This window comes from Cibotium barometz, chromosome 10, assembly GCF_041138505.1.
Source record: "Cibotium barometz isolate CiBa-2024 chromosome 10, ASM4113850v1, whole genome shotgun sequence".
Taxonomy (NCBI): Eukaryota; Viridiplantae; Streptophyta; class Polypodiopsida; order Cyatheales; family Cibotiaceae; genus Cibotium; species Cibotium barometz.
The window spans coordinates 2994507-3007970 of NC_141055.1; the positions used below are offsets into that span (position 1 = coordinate 2994507).

A 13464-nucleotide genomic window follows, 5' to 3' on the forward strand; every position below is an offset into this window, starting at 1 on the left:
TGGAAGATGTTGTGCAGCCTTTGTTATCATGTACCAAAGAGACAGGTGTGAGCTCACGAGATGTATTTGATACGCTGTTGCCTCTGTTTATTACAGGTGGGAATTCAAATGTAAGTCCTAATGAGGCAAATATTCAGCCTATGCAGATTTCAAATGACATCATAGATCAGCCTATTTCTGATGCAGATTTACAGGATGTAATCTATGAGGATAGGGCTAAAAATGAGCAGGCTAGAGGTATGCCTAAATGGCTGGTGCAAACCTTGCGTGATAGTAAAATTGATGCACCTATGTCTAGTCGTACTCGTTCAGGTTTTCAGCATGCCTCTTATGCATCAGATTGTTATGCTTTGGCTGTGTCTAGTATGTGTGAAGAGGAAGAACCTCTTTCATTTGATGAGGCACAAAAATCAAAAAATTGGTTGGCTGCAATGCAAAGTGAATATGATGCTATAATGAAGAATGGTACATGGTCTTTGTGTGATTTGCCTATTGGTAAAAAGGCCATTGGATGTAAGTGGGTTTTTAAGTTGAAACGAAAGCCAGATGGCAGTGTTGATCGCTATAAAGCTAGACTTGTTGCAAAGGATTATGCTCAAGAAAAGGGCATTGATTTTGATGAGACCTTTGCTCCCACTTGTCGTATGACTACCATTCGTAGCATTTGTGCATTGGCAGCTCATAATGGTTGGAATGTACATCAGTTGGACATAAAGACTGCATTCTTGAATGGAGATTTTGCATGAGGAGGTGTATATATCGCAACCTCGTGGTTTTGTTCAAAAAGGGCAGGAAAACAAAGTGTGCAGGTTGAAAAAGGCTTTATATGGTTTAAAGCAAGCTCCACGAGCTTGGTATGAAAAGATACATGCATATTTGACTGCACAAGGTTTTTAGAATAGTCCAACAGAAAGCACTTTGTATGCTAAACGTGTGGATGATGTACATCTAATCATTGCTCTCTATGTCGATGACATGCTGCTCATAGGACCAAATGAGAGTCATATTGCTGATTTTAAGGCTGATTTGAATGCCTCTTTTGAGATGTCAGATTTGGGGCGTTTGCATCATTATTTGGGGATACAGATTAAGCAGTGTGATGGAGGTATTGCTTTGTGTCAAACGAGTGCGTCAATAAAGCGAGCCGAGAGCAGCGAGCCGAGAGCAAAAATCACACAGAATACAAAAATAAGAGCAAAAATCACACAGAATACAAAAATAGATTATCCCCTTCAAGCGAGCAGATTTGTGCTTGTGCTGCTCTCTAAAACATTGACATAACACTGAACTTAATTATTAAATGACTGAAAACATTGACATAACACTGAACTTAATTATTAAATGACTGAAAACATTGACATAACACTGAACTTAATTAAATCAATCAATATAAGTGTGTTATTTATATAGCGCACAGAGTACAAAAAGTTTAATTGATATTCTCAAAATATTCTCAAAACATTATAAGTATATCCTATAATTGTTGTGGGTGGCTCCTCTGAGATCTTGTGAGCATCTCTTTCAAAATATAATTAGGAATCTTTGGCTGATGGATATGCATATTATTGTTCACATCCTGTCCAAGAATCATCAGGAAAACAAAGTAGATATGTTTGCAGGCAAGATATGGTTTTCTTTTGACCAACCTATCATTGAATTCTGCACACGAACATATTGGGTGGTTCTGAATGGTTACTTCAATGGGTAGGGCTTCTTTGTTCTGGATTTCCCTCACTTTAAATATTTCCTTCTGCCCTTCCATTTGAACATGTCCTCCCATAATTTCTACATTCATATCTAACGCAGCACTGATCTGTGCATATGCAGCTTTCGATATACCTTTTCGATAGGGGTATTTTTGCTTATCTTCCTCAAGAATTTTTTGCTTGTTTTGTTCACTCTCTTGAAGCAAACTATTTGGAATCTGTACACCAATCTCAAATCCAGATTTTACTAAATCATGAGCTTCCCTGACTTTCAAGTGTGTACCTGTTGCTATTGGCCAAACATTAGGAACACTTGCAGGTGGATGTAAGATTGTCTTTGTAGGCTTCCAAGTGTGTCGAACATCATTATTACAGAAATAGCAGTACTTTTCTTTCCTCCAAGAAGATAATTGACAATCACTCCAAAAGCATGGTGCCACTTCTCCGCCTCGTAGCTTTCTGCTACATTTTTTTCCTCCTACCCAATGGTTACATTCTACTCTATTGAAGATCGGAATCCTGCGCAATGCCCACTTTGTCTGATGAATATCTTGCTCTAATGATTGAAGTGCTACGTCACCTTCTTCTGGATTTATTGATGCTTGCCCTTTTTCATGCTTATCCACTGTCACATAAACAAACTCTGGTCGGTGGCTAGAGCTCCCTACATTCCCCTCATGGACCTCATGAAGTGGACGTTTAGCTCGAATAGTCTTTTTCTCACCCTTGAAATTTATCCTGTTTGTAAACATTGGAGTGCCCATCACTGCATCATCAATTGCCCTTGAAGTAGCAGCTGGAGAAGGGCTTGAAGTTTGTTTGGAAAGAGCTCTCTCAATTAATATCTCTAGGTCAGGCCCTCCACCTATATATTTTCCTTCCATAAAAGCCATTTGACGAGCACACTGGAAGTAAGCATTGATGAGATCTGAAACACATGCATCGTACAAACTAATTTTATGTTTGTATCCTTCTCCTGCTAGCCAACTAGCATGCTTGGCTTCAGAGAGGTTCGTCCGTGGTACCAGAGCATTTACAATAGGCTCACCATCCTGTTCATTGAAAACCCATTGCACAAAGATAAACCCAAACCAGTAGGTTTTTTAATTACTTCTATTGAATTAAGTTCATAGAAAAAAAAAACATACATAACATACCTTAATAATAAAATGACCCCAACGACTTGCTCTATAGTGCCACCAACTAAGCCAACTATCTAGCTTGGGAATGTTTCTGTCTGCTGCCTTTCCTGTTGCCCACCATGCACGTATCTTACGGAATTGCACTAAAGCATCCTCTTTGGTTGGTGCAGTCCTCCACCTCTCACACATTTCATTGTGTTTTTCCATATGTTGAGCATATATATACTTTTGTGTATGCACTCGAAGATTGTCCTTCCAATGAAAAAGGCAAGATCTCTCCTTTCCTACCATCTCATCTCCATTGTTATATACTGACCTAATAGCATTCCAATTTGCACCTGCTTCGTCGGCCATGAAGCCAAAAAAGTTTGCTGATTTCCCAGTATGGTCGATCATAACTGCATTCAAATTTTCCCAAAACATTATCTGTGCTGTCTCATCCTCCTCTCTAAACTCACAAGTTGCAATTGTGAGTAGCTCTCCAATCCTGCAAGAAGAGTATTTGGAAGATTATTGTATTGTAACAACTCAGTCGAACAGTCATTTCATTTTGAAAAGAGAATAAAAATTAAAACATACGTGTGATCATACACATGTGCACCCATTGTGTGCCAATCATTCTCCACTCGGTGTACATGATCAAAACAAACCCATGAATGTCGAAGGTCTCGATCCCCCGCAGCATCCATTCTATTGACAATATCAACGCCAGAGCCAGGGCCAGTTGTGGACATCTTGAAAAGATAGCACCTCTCCTGTTTTGCCATTGCTTCTTATTAGGTTGCCATTGCTTCTTATTAGTTCACCCTCAAGCTACTCTCAGACCACCCTCCTCTTAAGATACAATGGAGCTGCTCTGTCTTTCTATTTATATATTACTATCTCTAGTTTTCTCAACAACGTTGAAGATGAAGATGTCTGCTGCGCTCATGTTGCAACTCTCACCCTCACGACAAAGGGCATCACCTGCCCGAGCATCACCTGCCCGAAAGAGAGTATGTTCTTTTACGTTTTTTAAATGTGCGTTTTTTCCTTGCGTTTGTATTTTGTGTGTGGGGCCAAGACCATGAATGTCTACTGGCTCCTCCTCTTCATTGTATAGCTAAAGATGGCCACGTACTGGCACAAGATGGTCATTGTAGAGCTTTAAGGATCAAGTGCGCTGAGCGCACTTGATCTAGGAGGCCCCTACACAGGCATGTCTTGTCTATCCATGGAGGCATCCACATTAGCAAAAGATGTCTATGTTTTTATTAAAAATAAGGGCTCAACATGCCCATCAAAAAATTTAGACCTCAACATGGCCACTGTAGAGCTAAACATTGGCTTATGCTTTATCTGCAGAGCTAACATGGTTATTGTAGAGCTTCCTGGATCAAGTGCGCTCAGCGCACTTGATCCTGGAGGCCCTACACAGGCATGTCTTGTCTATCCATGGAGGCATCCACATTAGCAAAAGATGTCTATGTTTTTATTAAAAATAAGTGCTCAACATGCCCATCAAAAAATTTAGACCTCAACATGGCCACTGTAGAGCTAAACATTGGCTTATGCTTTATCTGCAGAGCTAACATGGTTATTGTAGAGCTTCCTGGATCAAGTGCGCTCAGCGCACTTGATCTTGGAGGCCCTACATAGACATGTCTTGATCTAGTAAAAAAATTTACACCTTACATAGACACCTCAACATGGCTACTTACTGTAGAGCTAAACATGGCCACTGCAAAGCTATCTGGAGGCTTCATCTGCAGAGCCATTGTAGAGCTTCCAGGATCAAGTGCGCTCAGCGCACTTGATCCTAGAGGCCTTACATAGACAGACCTACATAAACATGGACCTACATAAACATGTCAACATGGACCTACATAAACATGTCTTGATCCAGCAGAAAATTTACACCTCAATATGGCCACTGTAGAGCTAAACATGGCCACTGCAAAGCTATCTCGAGACTTGCATGTGCAGAGCCATGACTATGCCATCATAGTCATTGTAGAGCTTCCAGGATCAAGTGCGCTCAGCGCACTTGATCCTGGAGGCCCTACATAGACATGTTTTGATCCTTAATATGGCCACTGTAGAGCTAAACATGGCCACTACAGAGCTATCTCGAGACTTCATCTGCAGAGCCATGACTATGCCATCATAGTCATTGTAGAGAATGAGTTTTTACATTGGCCATTAAAATCCAGATTGTAATCAATAGCAGTACATTATTACAAGCAGAGAGCTAAACATGGCCACTGCAAAGCTATCTCGAGACTTGCATGTGCAGAGCCATGACTATGCCATCCTTGTCATTGTAGAGCTTCCAGGATCAAGTGCGCTCAGCGCACTTGATCCTGGAGGCCCTACATAGACATGTTTTGATCCTCAATATGGCCACTGTAGAGCTAAACATGGCCACTACAGAGCTATCTCGAGACTTCATCTGCAGAGCCATGACTATGCCATCATAGTCATTGTAGAGAAGGAGTTTTTACATTGGCCATTAAATAAAAAAATCCAGATTGTAATCAATAGCAGTACATTATTGCAAGCACAGAGAGATAGAGAGAGGGGGACTTACATGCTTGCAAACACGCAGAGGATATTTGCAGGTGATAATTGTAGAAGAAGATAGTTGTAGACGACAGCTAGCTGCAGAGGATAGTCGTAGAAAATGGTTGTAGAAGATAGTTGCACGAGGACAAGGCTAAGGGCATGGATGTAGACGGAAGGGCTAAGGTGATAAGAGAGGTAGAAATTCTGTATAAGAATAGGGTGGGAAAGTTTGCCCGCATAGCAGACCCTGCCAATGGAGAATACTTTTGGCGTGCTGTTTTGTCACTTCCTTGGCATGCAGCAGGGGACCCATATTGCGACAGAAGAGAAACTGAACATGATTGGGGCTGCACAAGTTAGGGATGAAGATAAGGCATTCTTAGTTCGAATGTTGGATAATTCACAAGCTAGCATTCGAGAGATAGAGTACTTGCCTAAAGACAAAGCAAAAGCTAGAGAGTGGCTACAAAGCAAAAGCTAGAGAGTGGCTACATTCATTTGTGTTCTGGCTACAAATAAGTTCTTATGGCTCCAAGCTTCTGGAGGAGATTGAAAATTGTGATAGAATCTCCTTACCTTCCATTAATTCCTTTATAAACTATGTCGTCTTTCATCGACGAAAGTATTTCAAAAAAGCTTTCAGAGTTCATCAGGGGGATATAAAATTTAGCAATGATATGGACACACAAAAAGGGCTACGCTCTGCAACACATCGAGTTGTTTATAGGTAAAAAAAAAACTTGGTCAATTTTATTTCTTCTCCTTATGCTTCTTATATAGCCTATTGACTTTAGTTTTCCTTTCCATTTGGAATTTAGATGGCTGCTGAAAGAGGTGGATAGTGGTGTAGTACAGGCCATACCACCTCTTGTGTTGTTATGGATTTGCGAGGATACTCCACGATATATATATGCGGATCTGCACCTTGGGAGAGTAAGTGTTTTCTGTAATCATGGTCATGATGATAAAATGTATGTATGATGATAAAACGTATGTTATCTATTTTTGAAATGCATGGTTAGCCTCTATCAAGTGTTGAAAAGACAAGATGCCCCTGGTGGCTAGACATGGAGAGGTTTGTTGTGCCAGATGAAGAAATTCAATTACATGATCAACACTTAGCTATATTGGCTAAGATGACCATAGTGGAGGGTTCTGATGAGGTAACCATAAGTTGTCTCTGATTTTTGCACGATGATAAAGTTTTTTGATGAGGTAATTTATAACCATAAGTTGTCTTTGTGCAGAGTATACCATTGACTGCAGTACGTGGCTGCTCTACGAGCTCTCATGCCACATCTATAGCCTCTACATCTAGAATGCACCCTCTACCAGTTAACCTAGGGAGGGATATAGTGAGTCAAGCATTGGATGCAAATAGGAGACAAAGAGAAGTACATCAAACAACAAGTACTTCGGGCAATGTACATGTAGCCTCGTCTATGATCCAACCAGCACCTTTGAAAGGTGATATCATGCCGCTAACAGTAGTGTATGTTTATTGGGGTGATAAATATTTTTCTCTTACCAATCAATCTTCTTCTGTGTTTCTTCTTGCATTGTGGGAATTCGCAGGCATGGTATATGCATTCAATACCTCCATCGAGGACCTTGCAAGGGACTGTAAGAACATAGAAGGGCCATCCCCTCTATTCAAACATGTTTTGGAAGCCATGAATGTGCTTTGTAATAAAGGAAAAGTCCATGGGAAAAGGACTGACTATTGTGTGGAGATGGTGTTTGTAGACTTCCCCTCAAACCTCGTTGTTGAGGGTTGTTTGGGACACAGAGTGCCACCTTGGAATGTGGTTAGCGAAAGTCTATATGAGGCAACTTTTCAATTTGTAGACTTTTGTCTTAATGATCATGGCTTCATAACATGCCTTTATACAACGGAAGAAGGAGTGAAGATAGAGCATGAGGCAACATCTAGAGGATTTGTGGTCTTTCATCGACAAGTGGTCAAATGCACTCCACCAGTGGGAAAGAAGATGGGACAACTCGTAACAAAGGTAGCTGCACACTTCTCTTCTACAAAAATTCTTATGTCTATGTCTATTTCAACTTATAGCCTAAGGAATTCACTACTATTTGAATGGATTTCATTACAGGTTGCATGTCTTATTCTATCTGTTTTTGTACGCTCAAGTACACCAAGGCAGTATTTATGGATGTATGGAGATAAGGTGGAAGAGCAAAATCTTGGGAGTGAATTAGATCTGGAACAAGACCTCATTCAAGATATGTAAGGGATCGACTCTGGATCTGTGATTAAAAACAATGTCTATGTATTTAGGGTTTAGGTTTTTGGGTCTCTCATCTCTGTGTTTATGTAGTGTTCCTGAAGAGGATATGGTAAAACGAAAGGGAAAGCCTTGGAGAGGTGGTTGCCAAAGAGGGCAGAGGCTATGCAAGTACATAGTATCTCTCTTTTCAAAGACAGGGGATACTATTGTTGACTTGTTTGCTGGGACTGGAACTCTTGGACTTATTGCAGCGGTCATGGAACGTAATGTTATTATCTTTGAAAAGGACCATCGCATATATAATAAGCTATTGGAGCCATATTCTACAAAGGTAATTCCCAAATTAATAAGACAAGGCACTCTTAATACCCCATAATCCTCTATAAATGCAATGTTCATTAATTTCTTACTTTTTTGCAGTTTGAAGAAGACTAAAGACATTTTGGATCTTAGCATTTTTTGTGAAGACAGAAGACATTTTGGATATTAGCATTTTTGGTGGATGTAGCGTGATATTTGAACTTTTTTTTAAAGACATTTAAAGACAGTTTCGATGTAGCATTTTTGGTGGATACAGAAGACATTTTATATATTAGCATTTTTGGTGGATGTAGCGTGATATTTGAACTTTTATTTAAAGACAGTTTGGATGTAGCATTTTTGGTGGATGTAGTAAGCCTGCTTTTATTTTGTGTCTTGAATACATTGTCTTGAAGGTGGTATGTCTTGAAGGTGGTATGGCATGTCATGTAGTAAGCCTGCTTTTTTTTTTGGTATGTCATGTGTCATTCTTGCTCACTTTCAATGGATACATGACAAGAAACTGCTCGCATCTCGTATTGATTTGAAAATAATTTGCAAATTGGCTCGCTCCGTGGCCACCCTCTGTCAAACGAGTGTCAAACAAAGTATATTGAGACATTGTTGCGGAGATTTGGCCTTGAAGACTGCAAGCCTATTGCTACTCCAATGGAGACAGGTTTGAAGTTAAGTCTTCATGATGCTGGAGATCACTTTGATGTCACACTCTATCAGACAGCTGTTGTTGGTTGCCTCATTTATGTATGCATTACAAGGCCGGACATTCAGTTTGCAGTCTCACAGATGAGCAGGTTTATGCATAGCCCAGGGTCTCAGCATTGGAAGGCAGTTAAACGCATCTTTTGCTACTTGAGTGGCACCATACATCTTGGGCTATTTTATCCCAAAGGGGGATCGTTTGCCGCCAGATTTGCATGCTTTTTTGGACTCAGATTGGGCTAGTTGCTATGACACAAGAGTGTCCACAAGTGGTTTTTGTTTCATGCTCGGTAGCTCATGCATATCTTGGTTGAGCAAGAAGCAACCTACTGTGGCCACTTCTAGTTGTGAAGCTGAGTACAGGGCAGCTTTCACAGCTACGGTTGAGTGTGTGTGGCTCAGACGGCTTATGGCTGACTTGGGTGTTGTGGATAGGAGCCTGCCACCTCTATCTTCACTGACAATCAGAGCGCATTAGTAGTTGCGAGAAACCCAGTTTTTCATGCTCGCACAAAGCACATTGAGGTGCATTATCACTATGTCAGAGCAGGAGAGATCAGCTTAGCCTATGTGCCAACACAGGACAACCTCGCCGATCTTTTCACAAAGGCGCTTCCTCGTGAGAAGTTCGAAGCTTTTCGCAAAGCTTTGGGCTTGCTCCCCTTTGTGGATTGATCTACTTCGGGCATGGCACTCCCCTATACATGAGTGCCAGCTCTCGTTCACACCATCACTCCCAGGGGGGATTTGTTGCCATATATATAGGAAGTGATATGTGTGAACACACTTAGGACCGCCGGGGCACTTTTTCCCTCTTTAGGAGGTTTTTTCCCCCGGCTTGTATATACGCCCATTATTCTAGGGCTAACTTATCTTTTGTACATTGACACAATCTAATACACTTTGTGTTGTGTGCATTCTTGCTTCTTATCCTCCAAGCTTTGTGTGCTTTCCTGCAACCCTAATTCCAACAGGAAAGAGAGTGCACTTAGAGAAGAGTGAGACAATAAGGCTAGAAACATTAGGAAAGTGTTAGAATAAAAATATTAGCTCCAAAAATCCTAAAAGAAATAAGAAGTTAAGAATAGTTCTATTAAGAGATAAGTATCTCCAAAAATAGAAATTCGAATTAGGTGATAAGAGGTTATATTTAGAGTACTTTTACATATTTAGAGTCCATGCATACTAAAAATGTAGAAAAGCAACGCGTTTCTAAAGATGGCGCATTTGTGGCTATATACAGACGTTTTTGCCTATTCTACCCGCGTTGACTTGTAGACTAGATATCTTCTGATTCTTTTGACCATATTCTGAGTTATTATCAAAGAGTTATGGATGAAACAATTTGCTGATTCTGTTAGGGTCTCTACACAGGGAAAACTGTAAGAAGGCAACAAGTATACTGCCTCAAGGTAATCCTAGAGCTTGAGATGTATATATCCCTTCATTCTTATCTAATATCTTAGAAGAGAAGATTAGATTGCTATGGTCTTTCTTTGGAGGAAGAGACCAAAACTCCATAGCTTTTCTTTTAGAGAAAGAATAGTATGCCATAGCCGTGTAAGATAATGCTATTTTGCCATAGACCTTAGAAAGAGAGAAGAGTCACAGTACGAGTAAGAGGAGATAAAGCTTGGGGATGATTGGATGATTTCAATCGTAAGACAAGGTATTAGAAGACTCTATTCTCATATGTCAAGTTCTAAAGCTCTTGTTAATGAGAAAAGGCAACGATAAACGATAAATTTCTATAAGGTATATACATATTTTATTTTTCAATTATATATCATTCTTAGGGGTTCAGGTATGGCCCCGGCTTCTCTATTAATTGTAGAGTTAAAGATCTATTTGATTGATTTACTATTTAAAGTTTGTATTCTTTTAAACAACAGCATATGCCTTAATAAAGAATGTCTTATCGCAATCTCAAGTTGAAATGCTAAAATCTTTGTGAAAAGGATCATTTTCTTAAGAAAAGGTAACATGGATTCTAGTCCTATGGTTTAGTGAGTAAATGGATTGTTATCTTGGTTAAATTAAGATATAGGTACAACTCTCCCTGCCGCCTTGACGCTACCCCGTTCTTGTGCTTGTATAGCCGGACGGCGGAGATGTTAGTAAGGCTCGGAGTTGGTCCATGGTATCCCTCATACCATTGGGAGAATGAGGTTCGCCGACTAAGGCGAGTGATTGTGATGCTGCCTAGTTCTGAGGGCCGAGGCTAGTGTAGTGAATTAGCCCACCCTAGTGCACAGACATCCCTTTGAGGGGCGAGAGGATCGAGCGATGGAGCCTGAGAGGGCGACAGGCCGGCTTGAGTCCTTGCCAGCAGCAGCAGGCGACGATGAGGTGTATGGTCCCGTAGGATTTTGCCCAGCATCTGTAGAGGCTGGAAGGCCAAATTCTAGATCATCGGTGGTATAAAGGAAAAGAATAAGAGAGTTGGTTTAGCTTGTATGAAATTGATTCATGTATAAATTTTTTTTCATAAATCTTATCTTGGCATTATTGTATTGTGTAAACCTTGTGAAAAGGGCCTTAATTAAGGAACATGTTTGTTTATGTCAAACAGTGTGGTAGGATTAATTAGAAAACAAATTGACGCGTGAGTAGGGTGGAAAGTGGGAGGAGGGAATGCCCCGATGGCACCATCCTACGGACGGGTGGACCCGATTAGTTGGGTAGCTTTCAAACATATTAAGTGAAAGCCCTACATTAGATAAATAGGTTCTCGGACAATTCTATTCTAGAAGACTAGGCCAGCGGGTTGTGCCTTGCATGGATGAGGAAAAAAAACATTGTCTCTAGGAATCAAGACTAGTAGTTGCCCAAATTATGATCAATTACCCTATGGGTGATTTGATTTTTAGAAGACCATGCTCCCCCTGCGGGATAGAACTAGGTCTTACCCATGAATCATATCCTTGAATCTTTGCATGATCAAGGTGTCGATGAGTAGGAAATTTTCTCCAAGATAAGACTTGGTGGACTATCTTAAGTGTTTCTCCTATTTTTGGAAGGGGGGAACCTTACAAGTAGTATCAGAGCCAATCTTAGTTCCTAGGATTTGTTTTTCAAAGGTTAACTGTCAAGGGATTAAAATAAGTGATTGTTTATCATATGAGGGTGAATCAATCATCTCTACTAGCCATAGAAGTGGTTTGAATATCCTCACATGTTGAGACAATCATCCTATGAAATTGTTCTTGTATCTTGGGGATGCACATGCAAGATATTTGTACAATAAATTTGAGAAATTGGATTGGGGAGAAAACCTTTTGAGGAAAAACATAGGGCGATCAAATTAAGAAACTAGTGAGAGACTGAATGACTAGAAGGATAGACCGAAACTTTGTTTAGAGAAATTTTCAGGATATATCTCATTAACTTGCATATTATAAATTATTAAGATTATAACTCCATTAAAGTTTGGATAGTTGACGTGTGAATGCCATCCATTGGATGCTTTACACTAGGACAATCATCCAAGATCTTGAACCCATCTCAGACAAACATGGGTCTAACTTTGGATGTGTAATTCCCAGAGGATCATGCTATTAGATGTGTTAATCCCAAAGAAACTAGATGTGTAATTTTTGAGAAAACTAATCATCTCAGATGTGTTAATCCTGATAATCTTTGGATGTGTCAATCCCAAGGCACCAGATGTGTAATTCTCAAAAAATGAAGATCTCAGATATATTAATCCAGAGTGCTTTTAGATATCGCGCTATGATAAGTATTTGATAGTTTTTAAACTTTTCATGGATACAATGAAAGAAGCAAGTTCACCCTTGCTTGTCTAAAAGTCATAAGAAATGCCAAATTAGTTGAAAGCACTGTTGTCAATCTAACCACGGGAACCAAAACCAGTTATGGGATGCCATGAAATTACACCTTCGAGAAAGGCTTTGTCCTCCAGGATTTAGAGAGGATAAAATCAATGAATTTTTAGAGCTATTCCAACAAAGGAAAACCCTAAAAGAATACCACCAAACTTTTGTTAAAATTCTTCGATTAGCTCCAGAGATGGATGAGGTAACTCTTCTCCATCGATTCATTTGGAAGCTTAATCTACCTTTGGATAACCTCATCAAGAATGTAAAACCATCCTCTATTTCAGAAGCCATAATTATAGCCAGAGATTGTGATAAAGTTTTTTTTTATATAGAAAGTGTCAAGAAGGACATGAGTCCTTCCATGTTAATCAAGAAGAGGTCCCCTAATTCAAGAGGAACATCAAGCCCACCCTTGGCTACAAGGAATCATGAGCTAGAGCAAAAATTAGGTCAAGAAATAGGGATAGCAGGGTTAAAGATAATTGAATTCAACAAGTATTTCTATGAGTAAATAAAAGAGGATTGGTGCAAGATTCATGTGAAGTAATGTGCATGATGATAGAGGTATTCTACAAGACAATAAGATTATGAAATTACTACCATAGTTTAGATTACATAAAGGATTGATTCCCTTACGTTTTTCCATGACAATTTGTTAAGTGCCATATTACATGGGGTATAGAATAAGAAATTCGAAGGTTCATATAATATGAGAGGTATATGGATGCATGAACTTAGGATAATAAGGCCAATTATCTTTAGAATAATAGAACTTTTGGAGGCACAACAAAACAAGCCAAACACATGAAATAAGGGACTCGGAACAATGTTTAGATAAAAGAAGATTTCTACCTAGTGGTGGGGACACCACTTTGAAAGAGATAGGAGAATTTACTTAGATACTACCCCAGCTCGCGAGATGAGGACATCTCGAATCTTTTAAGTGGGGGAGATTGTAAGGTCCCTC

The 13464-nt window shown here is 39.8% G+C and overlaps 1 long non-coding RNA gene across 1 annotated transcript; it reads left to right on the top strand.

Moving 5' to 3' along the window:
- The first annotated feature begins 6040 nt into the window (after positions 1-6040).
- LOC147634435 (uncharacterized) lies at positions 6041-6834 on the top strand. Its single transcript, XR_015266726.1, has 3 exons — positions 6041-6119; positions 6211-6555; positions 6640-6834. It is a non-coding gene; the product is annotated as an uncharacterized LOC147634435 (long non-coding RNA).
- Positions 6835-13464: the final 6630 nt, after the last annotated feature.